This window comes from Phascolarctos cinereus, unplaced genomic scaffold (genome assembly GCF_003287225.1).
Source record: "Phascolarctos cinereus isolate Bilbo 61053 unplaced genomic scaffold, phaCin_HiC Scaffold_1;HRSCAF=81, whole genome shotgun sequence".
Taxonomy (NCBI): domain Eukaryota; kingdom Metazoa; phylum Chordata; class Mammalia; order Diprotodontia; family Phascolarctidae; genus Phascolarctos; species Phascolarctos cinereus.
Window position 1 is genome coordinate 280,951,535 of NW_027555514.1, and position 24,184 is coordinate 280,975,718.

The 24,184-nt window shown below is 48.4% G+C and overlaps 1 protein-coding gene across 3 annotated transcripts in view; it reads right to left on the minus strand.

Annotated features, from left to right (window-relative positions):
• ELFN2 (extracellular leucine rich repeat and fibronectin type III domain containing 2) overlaps positions 1-24,184 on the minus strand; it is a 90,074-nt gene that overhangs the window by 36,686 nt on the left and 29,204 nt on the right. For all 3 annotated transcript variants that reach the window (XM_078147249.1, XM_078147252.1, XM_078147248.1), the window contains exon 2: positions 22,002-22,132. The gene's annotated coding sequence lies outside the window, so the exon portion shown is untranslated. The remainder of the gene's footprint in view (positions 1-22,001; positions 22,133-24,184) is intronic.

The following is a 24,184-nucleotide window of genomic DNA, read 5'->3' on the forward strand; positions in this document are numbered from 1 at the left end:
CTTTCCTTAATAGCTAAATTAAGGGCCAGGGTTCTGAGGGATAGAGAGACTTTATTCCTGCCTTCAGGGAACTTACAGTCTAGAGAAAGAGATAAGAAGCTGCAAGAATTACTATAATGCAAGGCTGGGTGTAAAAGTACAATGAAAGAAGTAGAAAAAGAAAGTTCAGAGAAGAGAGAGATCACTGGGCACTTAGGATTATCAAGAAAGACTTCCTGGAGGAGGTGGCTTGGAAGCTTGTCCTTGAAGGCTTGGAAGAACTTGAGGAAATAGGAGAAGATTCCTAGTGGAGGGGGTCACAGAGGTCATAAGTGGCTGATCCAAAATTCAAACCCAGATGCTGTGACATCACATTCAGTGCTCTCTACATCACATCACCTTGTATTGACTTAATCATCTGTGTGACTATTGTCTCCTTCATAGTCAGTCAGTCAATAAACATTTATTAAGTACCTACTACTATGTGCCAGGCACTGTGCTAAGCACAAAAAGAAGCAAGTCCCTGACCTCAAGGAGATTCCAATCTAATGGAGGGGACAACATTGTAAGCTCCTCCAGGGAAAAGACTGCTTGGTCTTTGTCCTTGAACCCTGAAGACTTGGTACACAGGTAGCACTTCATAAATGCTCATCAGCTGGTCAATTCATTGGCCGGTTGGTTGATGACACTACCATCACGCAGCACTGTGGGAGATTTTTCATCTGGATGAGAAAAGGTTAAGAAGGGCTCTTCTGGCGTCCAACCACACCTCCCCATGGGGCCACCTGAGAATAGTTCTGGCTCTGGGGTACAGGGCACAGGGACCTCATCTCCAGCCCCCCTTCCATCTGAGATAGTTCTTTACAAACTTCTGGGCATGGATGGCATGAAGAGGGGGAGCAAGAAATAAAGCCAGAGATAGGCTGGGGCCAGATCAGGAAAGACCTGAAGGAGATGGACATTAGTCAGGAGGTAATAAGGAGTCTCAGAAAATAACTCAGAAGAGTCACACATTGCAACATGTGCATTCACATCCTGCTCCTCAGCAGAATCCTGTGATCTCTAAGCCCATGGGGGAGGTGGGGGGGAGCTTACTCTGAACTGTGTTCAGGGCCCTTCCCACTCCCCTATAAGAAAGCTAGCTCCTTTCCCAACACCTCCAGCTGCCCAGCTTGGCGGTCGCTAGCAGCCAGTTTAGACCAGGATTCAAACCCAGATGCTCTGCTACCAAATTAAGTGTTCTCTGCCTTAGACATTACTACATGGCTCTTTTGTGCTCAGTAATTTATATAACTGTTGTCTCCTCCATAAAATGTAAGAACTGTGAGATGATCTTGTTTTGGGTTGGGGGGGGGTTGGTCTTATCATCCCCAGCCCCTAACATAAGACCTGGCATACAGCAACCTTAATGAATCAATTAGCAGTTATTTATTAAGCACCTACTATATGCCCTGCACTGTTCAAGGTGCTGGGGTTACAAGTACAAAGGATGAACAATCCTTCCCCACCAGGAGATTATATTGGTAACAAGTACACACACACACACACACACACACACACACACACACACACACACACACACACACACGCGCGCGCGCGCGCGCGCGCGCAAACATGCACATGCTTATCATAAAGTGCCTAAATACAAATATATCCCAGGTCATTACCTTCAAGGAAATTAGGATGAGGGTGGGTGGGACTAGCAATTAGGGGGAATCATGAATAAGCCACTCCCTATTAACAGAGGCTGAATGGATGACTCTTCCCAGAAACCTTTGCAATTTGAAATCAGATTCTAGATGAAGGAAAAACGAGCCTCTGGTCCTATGAACTTGCATGGTCGGGGACTTCCCTCTGAAAATGTCTGCCAGCCTGGTAAGTCAGACCACTATGGACAGAACTTACCCCACCAGGACATTGCCCCAGGCTCGTGTGCTTTACCCCCCCAAGCAAGTAAATCCAAGACAGCTCCCTTATGGTGGTTCTCACCTGCCTGCTCTCCATTCTGGCAGAAAGACGGACAAAGAGACACACGCGGATTTCATAAGATTTAAAGCCAAAAGTTCCTTCAGAGACCATCTCATCTACACCCTTCATTTTGACAGATGAGGAAGCTGAGGTTCAAGGAGTGGAACTGACCGGTTCAAGGACATACAAGCAGCAATTTTCGGAGGCTATATAGGATTTAAAGATGGAAGGACCCTAGGAGCCATCTATCCTAACTTCTTTATTTTACAGAGAAGGAAACTGAGGACCAGGGAGTAGAAGTGATTAGGTCAGGGTCAGAGAGGCAGGAAGGAACAGAGACCAGGTTCAAACCCAAGCCTGCTGACTTCAGATCTGCTGCTCTTTAACTGTACCAGATGTCTCTGAACAAACCTTTCTGGCAGGTCCATCAGAAGGACTGTCAGAAGCCGCCGCAGATAGAAATGTCCACCTTCGGCTTGGCATATTGGACAGGCCCCAGGGAGGTCCCTTGCTGCAGTCGGGCTCGTTTTCAGCTTTTCTATCCTGTCCAGGAACACACTGAGCCCCGGTAACTGGGGGCCAGCTCCTCTCCAGCTGCCTGGTCTAATTGGCCACTTACTCTCCCAGCCCATGGAACTCGGGCCAAGAAGGCACACTGGCAAGGCTGGGTTCTCAGGGAGAGATAGGGGAAGGAATGACACAGCCTGGAAGTCAGGAGAGCCGGCGAGCTGCTGCGCAGTCACAGGCCAAGCTCTCCCCCTTTCCCAAACGAAAGAGGGGGCGAGCCTGCTGGCCCTTCCTGCAACCCCACCTCGGCCTGGAATTCAAGCTCCGTCGTGATCACGGGTCACATTTTCTGCCTCACTTTACAGTTTGTAAAACCTCAAAATTACCCTGTGAGGTAAGTAAGGAATCAGCGATGTTCCCTTTTTCAAGATTCATTCATTCATTCAAAGAGTGTTTATAAAAGGTCTTCTGGGTGCTGGGGGAAGAACACAATTTCTTTGAAACACAGCTCCTGCCCTCATGGAGTTTACAGCCTAGGGGTGGCTAGACCCCTTAGATCAAGCACCAGACCTGGAGGCAGGAAAGACCTCAGTTCAAATCTTGCTTTGATAGATACTTACCGAGTGACCCTAAGCAAATCATCTAATGTCTCTGAGTCTCAGTTTTCTCATCTGTAAAATGGAGATAATAATAACATCTACTTCCCTGGATTGTTGTGAGGATCCACCAAGACAACCTGTGTAAAGTGCTGCAGAAATATTTTTAATGACATTTTTTTTTCTTTCGGTCTAGACCTGTAATATCAGCAAGAATTGGTAGCCAGAGACAGCTGAGGAGGGTTGTGGCCTTTGGGGAAGAAAGGCAGTCCAGTAGCAAACACCACCCAGGGAGATGGACACCCCCCCCAGGTGCAAATCAGTAACTCAATAGTAAGGTCCAGCCCTAGAGTATCTTTACATTAGAGTAGAAACCCCTTGAGGGCAGGCACCATTTTCTCTTTTTTGTTGTATTCCCCAGGGCCGGGCATACAGTAAGTGCTTAATGATTGTTGATCAGAGGATGTCAATCAAGCAACAATCAATGTATCAACTAGCATTTACACTTATTATGAGCAGGCACCGGGCTACAGGCTTTACGAACATTATCTCATTTTACAAGCACATAGTAAGTCCTTAATAAATGCTTGTTGAGGGGTAGCCAGGGGGCGCAGTGGATAGAGCGCAGGCCCTGAAGTCAGGAGGACCTGAGTTCAAATCTGGCCTCCGACCAAACACTTGACATCTACTAGCTGTGTGACCCTGTGCAAGTCACTTAACCCCAATTTCCTAAAAAATATTTTTTTTAAAAAACCGAATATTAATAAAAAAAAATGCTTGTCAACTGACTCGCTGAGAAGTTAAATCAAACAAGCAACAATCAGTTCAACAACAAGCTTTTAGCAGTAGTAATAATAATAATAATAATAATAGCAAGCATTTATTAAGGACCTACTATGTGCCAGGCCCTATGTTAGGGAGCTGGGGATAGAAAGCTTCCCCCCCCCAAAAAAAGGTGGGAGCCAACATGGTGTCAGCCCTGGTTCTGACATCAGAGGTCCTGGGTTCAAATCTTGCCTCTGATGTTCATTATCTGTATGACCTTGGGCAAATGACTTTTCCTTCTGTGCCTCAGTTTTCTCATCTGTAAAATGAGGAGGTTGGATTGCATGACCCCTGAGGTCCCTTCCAGTTCTACAGAGATGATCCTTTGACTTTAAGATAGTGCCTGCCCACAAGGAACTGATACTGGCTTGGGGAGTGAGGGACACAGAACCTGAGACTTCTTCCCAGGCCCCTAGAGAGAATGTGTCTGATGCTCCTTGACTCCCAGTGTGATCCTCTACGCACTAGAGTGCCAGACCTCTCAGATGATAACAAAAGCTCCCTTTCTGGGATGCCTTATAATGCACAAAGTACTTTATACCTAATTTTATATGCAGCTCCTTGAAGGCAGGAATTGAGGGGGGAGGTGTTCTTGGAGTCCTCCAGTGCCCAGCACATAAAAGGCACTTAATAAATGCTTGTTAATTAATTGACTGACTGATCTTAACAACAGCCTCATGAATTAAATACCAGAGCTGGGAAGGACCCAAGGTAGACACTGTTATTATCTCCATTCTACAGATAAGGACACTGAGGCTGAGAGAGTTTAAGTCACTTTCCCAGAGTTGGAGAGCTGGTAAGTGTCCGAGGCAAATTCACACTCAGATCTTCCTAGAAAAGGGCTTCGTCAATAGGTACTGTGGACTGCAAAAGGAAGGGGTCATTGTTACTTACCTAGAAGGGAGCTGACCCAAAGGAAGGAGGAAGGAGAAGAAGAGGAGGTGTCCAGGAGAGACAGTGAGGGAGATGAAAAGGCATCCCTGCCTACCCAGCAGAGAAGAAGGCTGGGAGCAGGGCGCCCCAGGGCCAGCTTGGGCCTCTGATATTTACTTGCCATGTGACCTTTCCTTAAATCCCTTCCTCTCTCTATACCTCAATTTCCTCATCACTTAAATGAGTGGAGTGATCTCAAATTTCATGCTTGTTTTAAGCTTATAGTACTCATTTAAGTGTACATCTGAAGGCGAAATCTTTGCTTCTCACGGCTTAATCTGGTGACACATTTCTACCCAAAAAAAATGGAATGATATTTGGGATAGAGAGGTGGTGACTTAGACACAGTGGGTTTAATGTCTTTAGGATAGATTATTTCAAAGACACCTCCCAGCTCTGACATTCCCTGTTCTAAAGCCCCTCCCACCCTAACATCCCTATCTTCTAAGGCTCCTCCCAGCTCTGACATTCCCTGTTCTAAGGCCCCTCCCAGCTCTGACATTCCCTGTTCTAAGGCCCCTCTCAGCCCTGACATTCTCTGTTCTAAGGCCCCTCTCAGCTCTGACATTCCCTGTTCTAAAGCCCCTCCCACCCTAACATCCCTATCTTCTAAGGCTCCTCCCAGCTCTGACATTCCCTGTTCTAAGGCCCCTCCCACCCTGACATCCCTATCTTCTAAGGCCTACCAGCTCTGACATTCCCTGTTCTAAGGCCCCTCTCAGCTGTGACATTCCCTGTTCTAAGGCCCCTCCCAGCCCTGACATTCTTAAATCTTAGGCTTCTTAAGGGAAAAGAGAAAACCCATTTTGCAGGGGAACACTGAAGTCCACATCTCTTTTCTCAAAGAGGAAAAAATTAAACAAACAAAGACCATTGAAGAGCCAAGAAAGAATAACTTATTTTTATGAGCTTGTTAACATTTGTGAAGTTAAGTAAGCCCCAATTTATGCCATTCATTTGCATACATTAAAGAGTTTCTCTCCCTCCCTGCTGGTGTGCAGTTACTGTGAAACCTTCCTGTTAAAAAAAAAAAAAGAAAGAAAGAAAAAAAAAAGGAGAAGAGAAAAAAGACCCTTCTCCCTGTGCTGATATTCATTAGCACCTTCCGCTGCTGCTCAGCAGCTCTGTTTACTGTTCGGTGGCTTTTCTGGGGAGTCGGTGCCCAAGAAAGCCCTTGCCTCTTTCCACAGTGTCCTGGGTAGAGAGCCCTGTCCTCCATTTCAGAAAAGGGGCCCTGGAAACTCAGGCTTGAGGCACAAAGTCCCAAGTTGCAATCCTTTCATAGACACACCAGCTGGGCTCATTCTCAACCTCAGTTTCTTTATCTGTAAAATGGGGATAATCATAGGCCAAACCCCATAGGGTTTTTGTGAGCATCAGATTAAATAACATGTACAAGCATTTGGCAAACCTCAAAGTGCTATATAAACTCTAGCTTTCTTTAGCTTCCATTCATTCATTCATTTATTCCAAATACATTCATTAAGTCCTTACTGCCTACAACCTGTGCTCAGAGCTAGTGGGTGAGAAGTTCCAGTCTCTGCCTTCATGAGTGTACAAATAGGAAGATGATGCATGGAAGGTCATCCCGACCAACCCTTCACCATTTGACAGGGAAGGAACCAGACCCCAACCATTCGAGACTTCTCCAGAAAGCTTTGGGGTTCTCCAGGATAGCAGTGACAGGCCAGAGAGAGAGAAATCTGACCCCCTCTCTTTCGGGGGGCAGCTCCCCACAAGGTGAAGCCAGGGCTATGGGAGCTCAGAGCCCCCTGAGGAACAAGACAGCCCGTGCCATGGGGCTCAGGGGAAGAGTGGAACGGGTTTTGTTTTTTTTTTCTCTTTAGCCTTTTCTCAGTCCCAGAGGGAACTGAGAAAAGGCTAAAGAGACAAAAACCTGTGGCCAAGAGCTTTGGAATCCCCAGAGCTTCCTCTGCCTGCTTTTCCTTTCTGTCTTTCTCTCCCAGTGGTGTAGAAGGAGTAATGAGCTTAAAACCTGAGTCTGTGTGACCCTGGGCCAGTCCCTATCCTGCTCAGGCTCCCTGGGTGTGCCAATAGAAGCCCCTGAGAGGCTATGAATGGGCTTGGCTGAGAGCACTTTCCCTTCTCTCCCAGACTCTAGGTTCCAGACAAATTCTTCCTAAGCAGAAATCCCTCTCCCCCCCACCTTTGCACAGCCCACCCAGTTCATCTGACTATCCTTCTATGCGCATATTTTGTCTTCTTCTAAAGAGTGTAAGCTCCTTGAAGGCAGGGACTGTCTCACAGAATCATCGATTTTGTTTTTACAGATGAGGAGATGAAATGACTGAACCCTCCTTCATGCAGGCAGTGAGTAGCAGAGACGAAATTCAAACTCGAGTCTTGTGACTCCAGATCAGCCTTCTTCCACTGGACCATACTGATGCTGCCATTTTGGTCTCTCTCTCCCCACCATGAGAGGTGATAAATAAATGTTTGTTGACTGGTTGATTGACATCTGGAATGCTCCCAGGCCTCACCTGGGCCTGAAGTCAGGAAGACCTGAGTTCAAATCCTGCCTCAGACACTTATTAGTTGGGTGACCTTGGGCAAGTCATTTAACTTCTGTCTACCTCAGTTTCACCATCTATTACACATGGATAATAATAACACCCTCCCAATTGTGAAGATCAGCTCAAACCATATTTGTAAAGCACTCGAGCTGTCTGTCACATAGCACGAGATTAGCCAATGCCTGTTTCTTCCCTCAGGCTCAGCTCAAGCACCGTAGCCTGCAGGTAGCCTTCTCTGATCCCCTCAAGTGTCAGTGCTCCCCCTCAAGCACTTGAAATTTCTTATTACTTACTTGGTATGTATTCTTGGCATTAACTTATTCCCCAGTATTACGTAAGCTTTTTGAGGGCAGGAATAGGGTTGTGGTTGTTGTTGTTGCCTGACTTTGCTTATTAAACACATAGTGAGCTCTTAATCAAAGCTTGTGGGACTGATTTTAGATGGAGCCATTGGAGGTCAGGAGCCAGGCCCTCTGACTTCAGAGCTCCTGCCGCTGTTCCACGCTGCTCCTCATCTATTCTAATCCCCTTCTCGGACATGTGGGGAAAATGAAAGCCAGGCCAAGAAGACACAGACAGGAAGTAGCCCTAGATCCAAGATCTGAACCCAGCTCTCCAGATTCCAAACCCAAACCTTTCTCCACAAGCCTCTGTTGGCGGAGGGGAAGGCAGGAAGGAGGGAAGCAGGCAGAGAAAGCTGTTTCTGGTGTTGGCCAGCTCTCTGTTGCTAGGGCTACGTGAATGCTGACTTCACATTAACACTAAGAGAGAGAGGTGTGGGTTCTCACCTGTTAGTTTGGAAAGGAAGGGGGAGGACTGGAAGTGATCTAACTCAGGCGTGTATACCTGGGTATACACAGGCAAACAGGGCCCAACCCCCACAGGAAGGAGCGAACCATTGCCCTCTAGCCCCCACAGGCCCATCGTGGGGCTTTCCTTATAAAAACCTATAATCACCTACCCCTATAATCTGCAGAATCATAGATCTTTGGGCCTGCAGTAAAGTCTTTTCCCCCCACCTGGAGATTAAGAGTGGGCCACTGTGGATGACGGGCATAACAGAAGCAGCCCTGGACTTCAGTGACACGGTTCTAGATCTGCTTCTTATTGCCTGTGTGACCTCGGACAAGTCATTTCCATTCTCGGGGCCCCTGTTTGCTCATCTCTGAAACAAGGAGGTTGAACTAGATGATCTGGACCAAGGTTTCTCCCAGCTCTCCATCTTCCAGACCTCAAAGCCCATTTCGCCAGAGTAAGCAGAGGGGATAAAGATACACCTAGTGTCCAACTGACAGAGGATCATTGAGATAGGGAGCAAGGGATGAAGGGAGGGAAGGAAGGAGGGAGGGAGGAAAGGAAGGAAGGAAAGAGGGATGTAGGAAAGGAAGGAAGGAAAAAAGAAAGGAGGGAGGGAAGAAAGGAAGAAAGGAGGGAGAGAAGGAAGGAGGGAGGGAGTGAGAAAAGGAAGGAAGGAAGGATGCCTCAGCTCAGTCTATAGAGCCTAATTCCTTCCCAATCCAGATCATTTCTTCACTAATTCTCAGAGAAATCTTTATTCATTTCCTAGTCCCAGCTGGCATCTTCCCCTGGTCCAAAGGGACCTTCCTCGACCTCTTTGGCCAACTGAGAAAGGCAGCTGTACACTGTTCCCCCATTTCAGGGAGAGCCTTCCAAAGACTCTGCGCACCAGCCTCTTGTGGTCCCCCAGCTCCGACAGCATGCTTCCTTCCAGCCCTCACTTCTCCCACCTCCATTCCAGCCTCACTTTGATGTATTATTCAGCTGGTGCATTGTGGTCCTAATGAGTCTATGTTCCCTCACTCCCTTACCCTAGCAATAAGCTGGCCTCCTTTTGTCCGGGCTGTTCCTCTGGCATTCTTACCTGGTCAAGCACTGAAGAGTCCGTGGAGGGACCAGCTGTAGTGATGACAGAGACACCATCCCTCTCCCCTTTCTGGAAGAGAGGCGCCATGCAATAGCAGGAGTACTCAACTGGGAAAACATTTGTTGACCTCAGTTTCCTTACCTATAATATCAGGGGATCGGATTAGGTGGTCTAATTTATGGGATTAAAATTGTAGATGTGAAAGGGACCTCTGGAAACCAAACCCTGCCTCTCCAGATTCTTCTAGCTCTGACGTTCTCTTCATTCACATCCCCCACTCAACCCTGATGCTCTTCCAGACTTTGCCTGGTGGTTTAGTAAATGTTGAATTGAATTGAAATGAAAGGAGTTGCATCTTTGTCGATTGATCTCCAGTCTTTGCTTATAGACCTCAAGCGATGAAGAACTCATTGCCTATCAAGAGAGCTCATTTCCACTTTGGGACAACCTCAGGTGTTACCGATGAGAAATGTTAGAGGTTGCAGATAATACAAGACTGGATGGAAAAAAAAAAACAGAGTAACGCACTGGATGGGAGGAAGGGGACTCAGAAGGCTCTAGACATTGAACCAAGTCTAATATAATTAAACTTAATAAAGATAAATGTAAATAAAGCCTGGCATTTGGGTCCAAAATAGTCGATGTCTCGAGAACAGGATGGAGGTGGCATGGTGAGACAGCCATCTGGGTGAAAAAGATCAAGGGGTCTTATAATGACAATCAAAATGGTGGTATGGCTGCCAAACCTAAGTTTTTGTGGGTCACTCTGTGGTGATATCATGGGACGTTTCAGTGGCAAGAATTTAAATCATTCAAAGACAACCATCCTCTGCTAAGGATAAAAGGAGGCAGCACAGTGGAGGGGGTGGGATTTGGAGTCAGTTGGATTGGGGTTCAAACTCTGGCTCTGATAATTAGTCCTTGGGCAAAGTACTCCCCATCTCTGAGCCTCAGTTTCCCTATCTTTAATCTGAGGCCTCTGAGGTCCTTTCCAGTTCTCAATTGATGAGTCTTGCCCAGGATCCTACACTTACAGTATTTATAGTACACTCCCCTTCCAACACACCCTACATTGAATGCAGGAGTTTGGGGGAAACCAGAGGTGAGTGGAGAGTGAGCTGCCTTTATTTTAACTTTCAAATTCCTGGGATCCTCTCCTCCCCCTCCTGCTCCAGTTCTTCAGGAAGGAGACAAGACTTCATTTCATGCCTGACATTAGAATGCATAGTTCACTCAAAGTTCAGGGATGGAGAATTTGTTCAGAATAGAGCAAAGGGCATGGTAGAATCTGGCTAGAAGAGGAACCTGGGCCTGGGCAGGGCTGGGCAGAGTAGGTAGGGATGGGAGGCCAGGAAGAGGATGCAGGGAAAACCAGGGGCTCGGCTGCAGCGAGGGCTTAGGATAATCAGGATTCAGAGGCTGGGACGTGAGCCTGCTACCTCTGGGAGAGGGGAAGTCATCCATCTGCAGGTTACAATTAGAACGGACTCCCTAGGTGGTCAGGGAACTCAGAGGATGGTAAAAATAGCTTTCAGTTTGAGAGGAGAGGAGATTGGCACAGGCCCTGATCCTAAATGGACCCCCCACTCCCCTTCACGAACGGAGTCCCTGCTTAGTGTAAGGCAAAGAACGCTGGTTTGAGTTGGATGACCTGGATTCAAATCCTGCTTATCATTTACTCTATATTGGGCCTCCTCTGTAAGGTGAGGAGATTGGACTAGGATGCCGTGAAATCTCCAACCTGGCCAAACCGAGCCCCATCTCCCGCCTCCCTACAGTCAGACATGTCGGGAATCCTCTGCCTGGAACACGCTCCCTGCTCGGTTCTGCCTCTCAGAATACTGGCTACCACCTGGGCTCAGAGCAGGTGCTCCCTCTTCCCTGAAGCCTTCTGCACTTCCCTGCCCTTCCACACATAGAGCTCTCACTTTTTCCCAGTAGAACGGACTTTGTGCTTGTACTCCCCAGCCCCTGGCACTGAGAAGACGCTTCATAAATGTTAGCTGAAAGGAACAGAACAGAATGGAATGGGATGGAAAGGGGCTGAAGAAACCAACTCGGCAAAGGCTTATTCACTAAACATAGAAATCATCACAACTCAGGTGCAGAAGCGCCTAAAGGGGAAGCAGGAGTACAAAGGAGTCATTCCTTTTGTAGGGACAAAAAGCAGGAAATCAGGACAAAGACTGAGTTTCTTCTGCTGGGCTAAGGGAGAAGGGAAGGGTGTGGCAGTGACCAGAGCCCCTCCTCCCTCTCCCCCTCCCAATTCTGTTCCAGTAGCTTGATTTGCCCTCCTGGAGGGAATGGAGGAAACAGCTTTAAGGAATGGGGCCGGGGAGGAGAGGGAAGCAGGGACCAAGGGGAGAGATGTTTATCATGGGCTGCTCCTGAGTTCAAAGGCTATGGAAAAAACCTTACAGTGTCAGAGCTGGGCAGGAGTGGGGTAGGGGGAACTTGTAACAGAGAATGTCAGGCCTTGAAGGGGAACCCTAGGACAATGTCAAAGCTGGGGGGTAGGGGTTGAGGGATTGAAACAGGGAATTATCAGAGCTGAGAGGGGCCTTAGAACGGGAAAGGTCAGAGCTGAGAGAGACCTTAGAACAGGGAATGGCAGAGCTGAGAGGAACCTTAGAACAGGGAATGGCAGAGCTAGGAGAGACCTTAGAACAGGGGATGGAAGAGCTGGGAGAGACCTTAGAACGGGGGATGGCAGAGCTGGGAGAGACCTTAGAACAGGGGATGGAAGAGCTGGGAAGGGCCTTGGAACATAGGGTAGCAAAGGTGGGAAGGACCTTAGAACAGGAAATGTCTAAGGCCTCAGAACATAGAATTTCCAAGGTGGAAGGGACCTTGGAACAGAGAAAGCTAGAAAATAGAGTGCCAGCATTAGAAGGGACCTCTGAGGCCATCCCATCAACCTCATCATTTTTGTGATGAGGGCACTGAGGCCAGAGATGGGACATGCTTTGTGCCAGACTACACAGAAATGTTAGAGGCAAAGACAGTTCTGCTGCCTCCCTGCCCGTGGCATACACTGCCTCCCCTAATGTCTCAGGGTGAGGACTGTCAGGGAGACCCCCTGGAGACCAGGCCACAGACCTATGGGAGAGCAGGCCCAGTACCCTTTGACCCCACCTCCTTCTCTCTCCAGCTGGCCACCTGCCCTGTCCTCTGGGCTCAGGTCAAGCCAATCCTTCTGTGCCCAGGAGGTTCAATGACTAGGAGAGGTAAGCTTCCTTCATCCCCTTACCTAACCCAGGGGACCTCAGATTCTTACTGCTTCCCTTCCTGACTCTCCATCTGTTCATTTAGGGAAAGGGAGAAGAGAGGAAACACAAACACTTAATTTCTAATCTAATCAGCCCTCCTCTGCCTAATTGCCACACTCCTGGGCTCAGAGGAAGGCTGGCTTCCTGGAGAGAAGGGAAGGGGAGCAGACACCAGGGGAATGACCCCTTTCTAGGACAGGTCCTACCCAGAAGCAGAGCCAAAGTCCAGGGTGGGACACATGGGACTCCAGAAGCCCCAGTCTCCCACACATATCTCCTTTATCACCACTGTCACAGAGCGCAAAATTTATGTAGCTGTCATCTCCCTTATTCATTTGTAACCTCCCAAGGGCCAGAGCTATCTCCTTGTCATTCATCTTCTGTATCACCCTGCCTGAAACTCCACCATTAGAGACTGACTCCTTTGGATTAAGCATTTTCCTCCTTGGAAGCAATAGAAAGAGTGTGAGAGTCAGATTCAAGAGACCTGGGTTCCAATTCTCATCAGATGCGCATGGAATGTGGTGAGTGTGCAATGGAAGCTGGCTCTGGAGGGGGCCTCAGTTCAAATCCTGACTCTCTCCCTGTGTCTGTGGGATCCTGAGCATCTCAGTGCCCTCTGCTTCTCATGACACTCTCTCTCTTATATCCATGCTTTGGCACTGACTATTCTCCCATCCCGGGATGGCACTCCCTCCTCCCCTCTGCCTCAGCGTCCTTCTCTTCCTTTAAGAGCCAACTCAAGGGCCATGTTGTGCATTAAGCCTTTCCTGATTCCCCAAATGCTAATGTCCACCAATGAGAGAGAGAGAGACAGAGACAGTGACAGAGAGAGACACAGAGAGAGAGACAGAGGGAGGGAGGGAGAGAGAGAGAGAGAGAGAGAGAGAGAGAGAGAGAGAGAGAGAGAGAGAGAGAGAGAGAGAGAGAACACCCATTAGGGCAGAAAGGCAGCACTAGATAGAACTGGGTTTGGAGCCAGAAGATTTGAGTTCCAATCCAGGTTCTGATACTAACCAGCTGCATGACTGTGGCCATGTCATTGTCCCTCCCAGTTTCCTCACCTGTAAAATGGGGACTATAACAATTCTTATACTAATTAACTCCTAGGACAGTCATCCAGAAAGTGCTTGGTGAACTTGAAGGTATTAGAGGAAATGTCAACACTTATGAGCAGCTAACAGAGACTGCAAGAGTTGAGAAGAGGGGGAAATGAGGAGAGGCCAGGAAGTGAGACCCAGATTTGTGCTAAGGGGATCAGGAAAGCAAGAGAGCCTTAGGGAGGCAGGGAGACTCAAGAGTCCAGGAACCGGAGAGACGGATGAGGGCAGCTGGGCAGGAAGAGACAATAAGAAAGACTGGGAAAGAGGGAAAGACAAACAGACATCAGGGGGAAGGTCAGAGGCTCTCGGATTTCAAGTTAGAAGAAACCTTCAAGGTCAGTGAGTCCTACTCTTCCGTCTTGCAGATGAGGAGACTAAGGCTCATAAAAGTTGTGACATTCCCTGCATTACATAGGTAGGGTCTGAGGTGCGATTCAAATTCAGATTTATCTGACTGAGCCCAGCACTCTACCTTACTGTCTCTCTCAGTATTAGGGGAGCAGGGCAAGAGCCCCAAAAGAAGACAAAGTGAGTCATAGGGAGTGGGATTTAGAGACCTCATTGCATATGTGTATGTAGGTCTCTCTGCGCATAACTACGAGGTGCTTTCCATATAACAGATAGGATTAGCATCATTTTACAGTTGAGTAAACAGAGAAGGGAATGGCTTACCCACTCAGTACAGCTGAAAGAATGCCAACCAAAAGTCAGTGTAGGAATAGAATGGAAGAAGGCTGTGCTTTAAGGGGTGAACGGCTTCAGAGAAACCTGGGAAGACGTGGACGGACTGATGCGAGGGAAGCGAGCAGAGCCAGGAGAGCAAGCTCTGAAATAACAACAGCATTGTAAAACAAACAACCCATAAGGCCTTCAGAACTGTGGTCACAGTAGTGACCATCCACTCTCCCAGAGGACTCATGATGGAGCACGATGCTCAGCCCCAAAGCAAGTTCTCCAGACGCAGAATGAGACAAGTGTGTTTGCACATGGCCGACGGGGAATTTTGGTTGGTTTGACTGTAATTATTTGTTAGAAGGGTTTTGTTTTACTTTCCCTCTGCCTCCTGGGAAGGGGAAGGTAGAAAGGAGGGGAAAAAATGCTAACTATTTGTTAATTGAAAAAAAAGTTTGATTTTCAGAAGAATGGACAAATGCCAATCACAGAGGCATGAGATAGAAGTTACAATGCTGACTGTCTGTCATTCATTACCCGTGTGGGGCAGATCATCTTTATTCTCAGGGCTTCAGTTTCCCCTTTTGTAAAATGACAGGTTGAAACTAGGTGGCCCCTGAGCTAGAGCTCAGCTCTAAATCTACGGTCCTAGAAACTGTGGGTAACAATGTTCAAACCCGGCTCCTTGGACCGCAAAGATGCATCTGCCTGTGTGTGAGTGTATAAACATCCCTGCGTGGGGACATGTTTCTACACCTGCAGACATAAAGCCCTGCATTACACCTGTGAGCTCATGCCTGAGTCTCTACGAGACCAAACCTTTGGGGAAATTTGCATGCACCCGTACCAACAACGTCTATGCGTGTGTACATCTGCATTTTCTACCTGTGTTTACACCTGCATCCCCGCCTGTGTGTAGACACTTCTGTGACTGCCCTGCTACACACCTGGATGTGTGTATATCAGTAAATTGTACCTTTGTGTTCCCATTCATATCTGGGCTTGTGTGTGCAATTTTGCACACACGTGGCTTTAGAGTCAGAGGCCTGGGTTCAAATCCTACCTGTTACTTACTAGTTACTACGCACTGCTTGTGTGACCTTGGACAAGTCACTTCTTTCCCTGGGCCTCAGTTTCCTCATCCGTAAAAAGGGAGGTGGACTAGATGGCCTGTAAGGTCCCTTCCACTCTAGAATTCTCATCCACAGTCCTTCTACTTCCCTAGCCTCAGTCTTCTCATTTGTAAAAGAGGAGGTTGGAATAGCTGACCTCTGAAGTGCCGTTTAGCTCTCAATCCTCTGAGCTCTGTGTACACCCAGGTCTACAGATGCCCCCTCGCCTCCGTGGCACTGAGTGCCAAGGTACCAGCTGGGACTGGAGCTGTCTCAAGGATCCCTCAGCCAGGCTTGGAACAAAGAACTCTCAGGGGTCCCAGACTTTCCCCATAGGCCAATCAGGGCTCTCCCCTCCTAATCCCCACCAGGCAAATCCATCCTGGTTTAGGACCAGAGACGCTTAATCCCAAAGGGATTAGAGTCCTCTAGCACCCAAAGCATTCCTCACCATCTACCTATCTGGGGCCCAAATTCCCTGGACAACTCATTGAGGCAGACTTCTCAGACCTCAGAGGGCCCTGAACTGGGACTTAAAACACACCATCCAGACCACCGGAGCATGAGATTTAGGGCTAGGCAGGGCCTTCCAGTTCATACAGACCAAAGGTGTCAAACTCAGGGCTGGGGGGCCTAAAGTGAGCCTCAAAACTCCTGAGTGCAGCCAGAATCCGATCAAAATGTTATTGGGAAATGTTCAACAAAAATACAACACAACACAGATAATGTGGATTTGTGGTTTTCTAAGTCAACCTACTACCAGAAGGGATCTGCTTAATTATGAACAGCCCCCTCCTCTTACAGATGAAGAGACTGTGACAGAAGGGAAGTGACCCAGCCAAGGTCCCAACAGCATTCGGTGTCAGAGCTGGGATGCCAAGTTCAGGCACTGCAGAGCACAGTCAGAAGGCTAGCATTCAGATCTTACCCCCGGTGCCCATTACTCCTGTGAGTTTAGGCGAGCAACAATCTCCTGGGGTTTCTGTTTCCTCCTGCGTAAGATGAGGGAGGTTGGCTTAATGAACTCTGAGGGCTCTTCTGGCTTGAGAGATGGGACCCAATGACTGTAACCCTTGGAGTTTTACAAAGTGTTTCTCTCCCAGCAACCCCATAAAGAATGTGAGTGAAGTACTCTTATCCCCATTTTATAAAGAAACCAAGTGAGGTTCAGAGAGGTGACTCAGCTAAAAAGCTGGATACCCCATAAGTGTTTGTGGATGAGGGTAGGAAAGCCCTTGGGCACTGCCCACTAGCATCAAATACTCAGCTTGGCTGGTTTTCAGCAGTTGCTAAGAGCCAGCTGTGGTGAGGCATGCCTGTGTCCAAACACTGGCCAGTAGGAGAGAGACACTGGGCCAAAGGGGTGGGTGCCCAGGGCCCAGAAATCCCAAAGACCCACTCCATTTCCCAAATGCCTTACGGCTTGTAAAGGGCTTCCTGGTCACAAGCCTAGAAAGGAGGCAGGACAAGCAGCAACAGTCTCACTTTGTAGCTGGGGAAACTGAGCCTCAGAGAGAGAAATGACTTGACTACGGTCACCCCATTAGAAAGGGTTTGTACCAGTATTCAACCTCACTCCCTGCCCTCCAAGTCTCCCCATTCCAAATTCATGTAGGAAAGATGAAAACATGGGGAGACTTCAGGACTCCAGGTGGTCTATCCACCAAGTCTGTGGTGTTGGACTGTCATGGAAGAAGCACCAAAGAGCATTGACTGTAGAGTCCAAGGGCCTGGGTTCAAATCCTGTCTCTGATGCTTATTACCTGTATGAAGGGAATTGTGATTTTCATATTGATGGTAATGAATATTGTGCAATGTAATATAATGTAATGAATGTGTATAATGAATAATGAGGCAGCTCTGAGAAACCTAAATTATTAGTATATTCATTGTACATACGTCAATTAATATGAAAATCATAATTCCCTTCACACCTGTATGACCTTGTTTAGGTTACACCTCAGGCCTCAGTTTCCTCACCTGTAAAATGAGGGAATTGGACCAAGTGGTCAGATCTAGGACCTCAAGTCACTTCCCTGCTCAGGGCCTCAGTTTCTCCATCTGTAAAATTATGGGGTTGAATCAGATGGCCTCTGAAGTCCTGTTAAGCTGGGGGTGAATACTGTCCCTGCCACTTACTGAAGGTCTATCTGACAGACCCTGGGTAGGACCCTGTGCCTCTCCAGTTCTCAGTTTCCTTCTAAGTAAGAATTAAGGAAAATTGATTAAATGAGCAAGGGGCAGGGCAGCCTAGTGGATAGCGAGCTGGGCTCAGAGTCAGGAAATCACGGATTCAAATCCTGCCTCTGACACTTAGTAGTTATGTGACCCTGGGCAAGACCCAGCCTCAGTTTCCTCATCCGCAGAAGGAGCATGACAAAAGCCCCCACCTGACTGGTTGTGGTGAGGACCAAACGAGATTTAAAACCTGTATGGAAATGAGAGCTATTGTTAGGATAATCAATTTAGAGCTGAGAGACCTCAGAAGTCAGCAAGTCCAACCATTCTCCTTCATCTTAAGAGATGAAACAACACTGCAAGGAATGAAGTCACTCCCACTGGGCAGATGGGAGGGGGAGGATTTGAACCCAGGTCCTCTGACTCTAGAACCAGGGCTCTGTCCCCTAAGGCCCCTTCCAGGTTTGAAGTCCTGCAATTACATGATTCTGTGACCTTGGCTTCCCAGCCTTGCCTTCCTTGGGCTCGATGAATCAGCCCAGACAGTGGGGGATCCCAGGCCCAGTGATGTGACGCTGAGCTCGATCACTCCAAGCAGACAGAGCTCCTGAACATTCCCCTTACTGGAAACACAGCACCCAGGAGAGAGGGAATCCCCAAGGATGCACTAGGGATGACACAGCAGAGAGAGAAAGGTTGGGGGGGAGGGGAAGGGAAGGAGGGAGAGAGAGAGAAACATAAAAGAAGGGAAGGGGAGGGGGGAGAGAGACAGAGACAGAGACAAAAAGAGAAGGAGGGAGAGAGAGACAGAGGAAAGAGAGGGAGAGACAGAGAGAGGAGGGAGAGATGGAGAGATGGAGTTAAGGAGGGAGAGAGGAGGGGAGGGAGAGGGAGAAGGAGGGGAGAGAGAGAGAGAGACAGAGACAAAAAGAGGAGGGAGATAGAGAGAAAGAGGGAGGGAGAGAGGCTGCTGCCAGTGATGATGAGGAATCCAGGAATGCCGAGGGCCTTACCCCCAAAGCCAAACCTTGGAAGAACCACACAGGACGAGATGTGTGAATCCTCAGCCTGGTCACCACTGCAGCCCTGGCTTTGACCTCCACTTTGTTCCCAGCCCCCAGACTCCAAGCCTCTTTCCAGCAGGAATCTGGGGAAGATGAAGGGGGCCCCTCATGCTGGAAAGAGCACTTAATTTGGAGTCTGAGGACCTAGGTTCAAGGCCTGGCTCTGCTACTTCTTAGCTGTGTGACTTTGGGCAAGTTACTAAACCTCTCTGAGTCTCAATTTCTTCATCTGTAAAATAAGGAGGTTGAACTGGATCATCTCTGAGGTCCCCTCTGGCTTTAAGTCTTATGACATCCATTCATGTGCACACCCTCCCCCCCCCCAAAGTACTTTCATATTCTGGCTAAAAAGCTGAAGCTACTAAAACACTATATTCTTTCTTCTTTCTTGAGCCCTGGGACTCTCCTGGCCCCCCATTCTCCAAACCCTGGAGCCCGGCATCCCCAAAGCCCTGTCCCTCCCCACCCCCCCAGCCAGGTGTCAGCCCCAGGCAGCTGAAGCCAAGTTTCTGGTCCAAGGCAGCAGCACCAGGAAGCAGAGGGGTCACCCTCTAGCCCCACTGCCAGGTCAGCTCTATGGGCATACACTGATCCACACTCAAAAACACAGTTGCAGAGGGGCTTAGCACACCCACAAATGTTCAGAAATGTCTAGAGGCACTCAAAACACACACATTAAAAAAACAAATTCTCACAAAGATCCACACACACACAATCACACATACACATGAAAAGCACACACTAGCATTATAGCACATGCTCACACTCACACACAGTCACAAATCTGTGCACACAAACCACACAAAAATATACACACTCTCACGGAGACCAAAGCCACACACATAACACTACCATAAGGGTGTGCACACCACACCCATGCACACACATGTAAACACACACACGTGAGCATGCCCCCTTGTCTACCCAGCACAATCCCACCACCCTGCCCTCTCTCCTCTGCTGGTCAAACAATGACAGGACCATCAGGGAGCCAGGGGCATCGCAACAGACATAGCGGACTGTTTCTGTGATGCCCCAAAATGTCACAATGCACAGATGGACGATTGGCACATTATCCTTGGGGAACCCATCATGGATGGAGAAAGGGGCCTAGGAGGGCAGCAGGGTCTGAGCTAAGGGACATGCAGGCACCTGACAGACATTCTTCAGAGACAGGGATTCTGGGAAGGAGAAAGTACCTCAAGGGAAGTCATCTGGTCCAGTCCCCTGCCTCAGGGCAAGTGAGCACCTTAGCATCTGGATCGATTCCCCAGCCCACCTAAGGCCAGTTCTTCTTGTCCCAGTAACTACTTCAACAGTTAGTTATCTCCTCCCCAGAGCTGTCCATGAATCCCAGGCACCATTCAACATACAGCTTCCATTGTGCCTCAGCTGGTCCCATAATCTAGATGGATATGGAAAGGCTAGACAGTCGTGTTTTGGAGGTTTATAGAAACATAGCAGAGGAAGTATACCCCCAAGGGATGCCCAGAAAAGCATGTAGACATGCTAGGATGCTCAGAGAGGGTCAAGGGAGACTCACAGCCCAACTCAGTTGTTACAAAGATGCCTATACCAATACTCAAACCCCTCTCCAGCAGCTCAGCCCACACCCACTCCTTCTTGGGTGAATCTGATCTATGTTGGTCAGACCCAGAACCAGCCTTCAAGGCCCAGCTCAAATGGCACCTCCTCCATGAAGCCTCCCTTGACTGGCCCAGCCCTTGCTGGTCCCTCCCTTCTCTCAATGGCTACGGCACTCAGTTGGCACCGCACAATTAACACCTTATTACATACTGCCTTATTCTCTAATTATTCTCGGCACCGCACAATTTAACACCTTATTACAGGCGGTTTTGCTTTCTAATTGTTTCATGCACGTGTTTCTTGCCTCCCCAGTTAGGCTAGACTTTGCCTTGTCTCGCTCTGCCTCCAAGCCTTAGGACAGAGCTGGGTCCACAGCAGGAGCTCAGTAACTTCTTGCTGACTGAATGATAACAACTGTTACTCATGTTTCCATAGTACATGAAGGATTATTGTAAGAACTGACATTTGTGGAGTGCATTAAGGTTAGTAAAGGGCTTCTTTCCACGTGGCACATCTCAAAGACCATCTACTGAGCGTGGCATACCATAAATGACCTGGGCCTCAGTTTCCTCCTGCATAAAATGAAAAGCTTGGATTCTATGTACCTCTTCCAGCTCTAGACCTAAGGGCCTAATCACTTCATCTCTCTCTGCCTCAGTTTCCTCCTCCTCCTCACAGCTCCATTTTCCACCAACATTTCTGAAGTGTAGGCTAACGTACCTGTGGCCAGATTTCAGGAGAGAAGAGATTCTTTGGGAGTCCCTAAGGCTAAGCTGGCAATGAGGAGACATGACAGGCTGGCAGAGAAGCCAGCTGAGGAAGGGAAAGACCAGCTCTGCTTCAGTAAGCCCACCAGCCCCTTGGGCCTCCATGAGAGGCCACTTCAGTTCAGAGACGAATGCTATGCCTCCTAGCACACACCTTGCCAATCCTTTACCATTATCTGTGGAGAGAAAGAGAGTCTATGCCACCAACATCCACAATGTACTCCTAGGCTTCCTATCAGCCCCTTAGAATCCCTGGGGTGACCTCTCAACTACAGAGACAAACCTTTCTAATCAGTTACCATCTTCTCGGTCAAATCCTAACTACCTGCCATGTCCACCTTCCCAAAGACTCAGCTCACAGACTCAGTTTCCCCATCTATAAAAAAAAAAGAAGAGACTGGCCTCCATGTCCCATAAGGTCCTTCCCAGCTCTGACATTCTATGTTCTAAAGTCCCTCTCTATACTGATATTTCATGTTTAGCAATCCCTCTCCTCAAGTTCTCACATTCTCTGTTCTAAGCCTCCTCCAAGTTCTGATATTTTCATGTTCTAAGGTCCTTTCCAGTCCTGGCATTCTCTGTTCTAAGATTTCTCCTAGCTCTGAAATTCTGTGTTCTAAGGGCCCTCCCAGCAAGAAAGCTCCCTCAGCCCTAAAACATCTGGATCTCATATCCTCATGATAACCCAGCTACTAAGCTCCCCATCACTGATTAAAAGCACACCATCCAGCAAAAGCCACAGTGGACAGTGGAGTGGAGAATGGCCACCCTCTATTTCCATCCCAGCCCCAGATATCCACAAGAGAAAAACAGAGACAGATATTTAAAGAGACAGAGAGATAGAACAGAGAGAGACCTCACTGAGCACATTCCATAGAGGTCCTTGCCATCTCAGCCCCTATGGAAGCATGGTCACCAGAGGACTGAGCTGACCCCCTTTTCCTTCCTGAGCTACAGAGAGGCCCCCCTGGGCATCAGAAGCCTCATCCCCCAGCCAACAAGCAGCAATCTGTCCCCAGTACCTGCTCACATCTGGTCAAGGAGATCCTCAGAATGCTAATGCCCCTGAACGGTCATTGGCAGCCACTGCCTCCTCCCCAGATGCACCGAATCCTTGGCCAGACCTCGGCTCTGTCCTCCTCTGTCTTTGGCCCTGGCAGGGGAAAGAAAGGGCATCAGTGATTCCCACCAGGACATTGGCCCTCCAGGGCAGGTGGCTCTATCCCAGGCCCAGGTCTAGTGGGATCTAGTAAAGATTGGGGAAAATAAAAGCAGAGTCATGTCAGGAGAAACCAGGGTCAAAGGAGCATATGTAATCAGAGGATGCCAGAGCTGAGAAATGCCTTAGGGATTATCTAATCCAATCTCTTCATTCTGCATATAAGGATGTTGGAAATGATCCCAAGGTCACACAGGCTGAGCTGGGGCTGGGATCGCAGGAGCCGAGGTGGAAGGCTGGAAGGGACCTCTGAGGAGGCCAAGTCCCACCCCCCTCATCTTACAGATAAGGAAAATGAGGCCCAGAGAGGTTAAGGGATTTGCCTAGGGTCACACAGCTAGGAAGTATCCTAGGCAGAATTCTAACCCAGCTCTTCCCAATCCAAGTCCAGTACCCTTTGTACTAGCCCCCTACCTCCACCCAAAGACCTCTAGATTCCAAACTGGAAGGGAGCTTAGAAGCCATGGTTCAACTCATTTTATAAAGGAGGAAACTGAAGCTCAAAAAGTTACATGACTTGCCTAAGGTCACACAAGAAGAATCCTCCTTATGGAGTTATAGGCTTATATGTCTAGAGCTATAAGGGACTCAGAGGTCATTTAGTCCGTCTCTCTCATCCTACAGATGAGGAAACTGAGGCCCAGAGAAGTTAAGGGATTTGTCCACAATCATGCAGACTGTTAGGAGTAGCAGAGCTGGGATTAAAACACAGACCCTCCTGACTCAATCCACACAGCTCCTTCACATGGATAGGAGAACAGACAGCTACCCCCTCTTTGGTCTCCCAGGATGAGTTGGCATGGCCTGGAGTCAGGGAGATGGGCCAGACATCTCCCAGCCCTAGGTTTCTGAAAGGTCACGTCTACAGGAGAGAAGGCCCATCCCAGGTGGTGCCTAAAGGGTAGAGAATTCAAGGGCAGCTATCCAGCCTCCTAATCCACCAATGCCTCCACCCTAAACTCACCACACGGCAGCCAGCACAGGGTTGAAGAATCCAAACGCTGTGTCATAGTGCTGACCACACCTCCATTTTTCCATTTGGATCCTCAGTGCTTTGCACATAGCAAAGGCTTGATAAGTACCTTTTCATTCATTCATTCATTCATTCATTCACTCACTATTTCTCCAAACTCTAAGAGGGGCAAAGGGAATAGATAAGAAGTCCTCTTGGATTCAGCCTATTCTCCATAAATGGAGCAACCTCCCTTCTGCTCAATCAGATCCGTTCTAATCTTTTTCAATCATAAGACAGGACTCCTCCCTTTACGTAGAGAACCCACCCTGACAAGGATGGCCTTGCACTCATTGCCTACTCCCACCCTTCTTCAATACTTAAGCAATAGCTGTGCATACCCGCCTCCAGGGCTGGCGCTGCATGTTTCTCTGTCATAGGACTCCTTCCTGTTAGACCATGTCATCATCTAGACCTGGCCAGACTGCTCTTCTCCTCCACTCAGAAGCCTGCAATGGCTCCCTCCTGCCTGCAAGCAGGCTAATCTCAGACTTCCCAGGCCATACATTCAAAAGTCAATTTCAGACTCCTTGGCCGGTCATTCAGGTTTGTCCCTTATTTTCAGCCTTAGTGTCCACTTTCTTAACTCTGGGCTCCAGCCAAACAAGACTTCTTGCTGTACCTGCGCTCAGTTTCCCCACCTCTGTGTTTCTGCTCATGCTGTACCTATGCCAGGAATGCCCTCTCTGCTCATCCCATTCCCATCCCTGCTTACTGAACTCTTAACTATTCTTTAAAGGGTTAGGAATTTTGCACAAAAATATTGATAGCAGCTCTTTCTGTGGTGGCCAAGAATTGGAAATTGAGGGGATGCCCATCCATTGGGGAATGGCTGAACAAGTTGTGGTATATGAATGTAATGGAATGCTATTGTGCTATGAGAAATGATGAGCAGGCAAACTTCAGAAAAACCTGGAAAGACTTGTATGGGCTGATGCTGAGTGAAGTGAGCAGAACCAGGAGAATGTTGTACA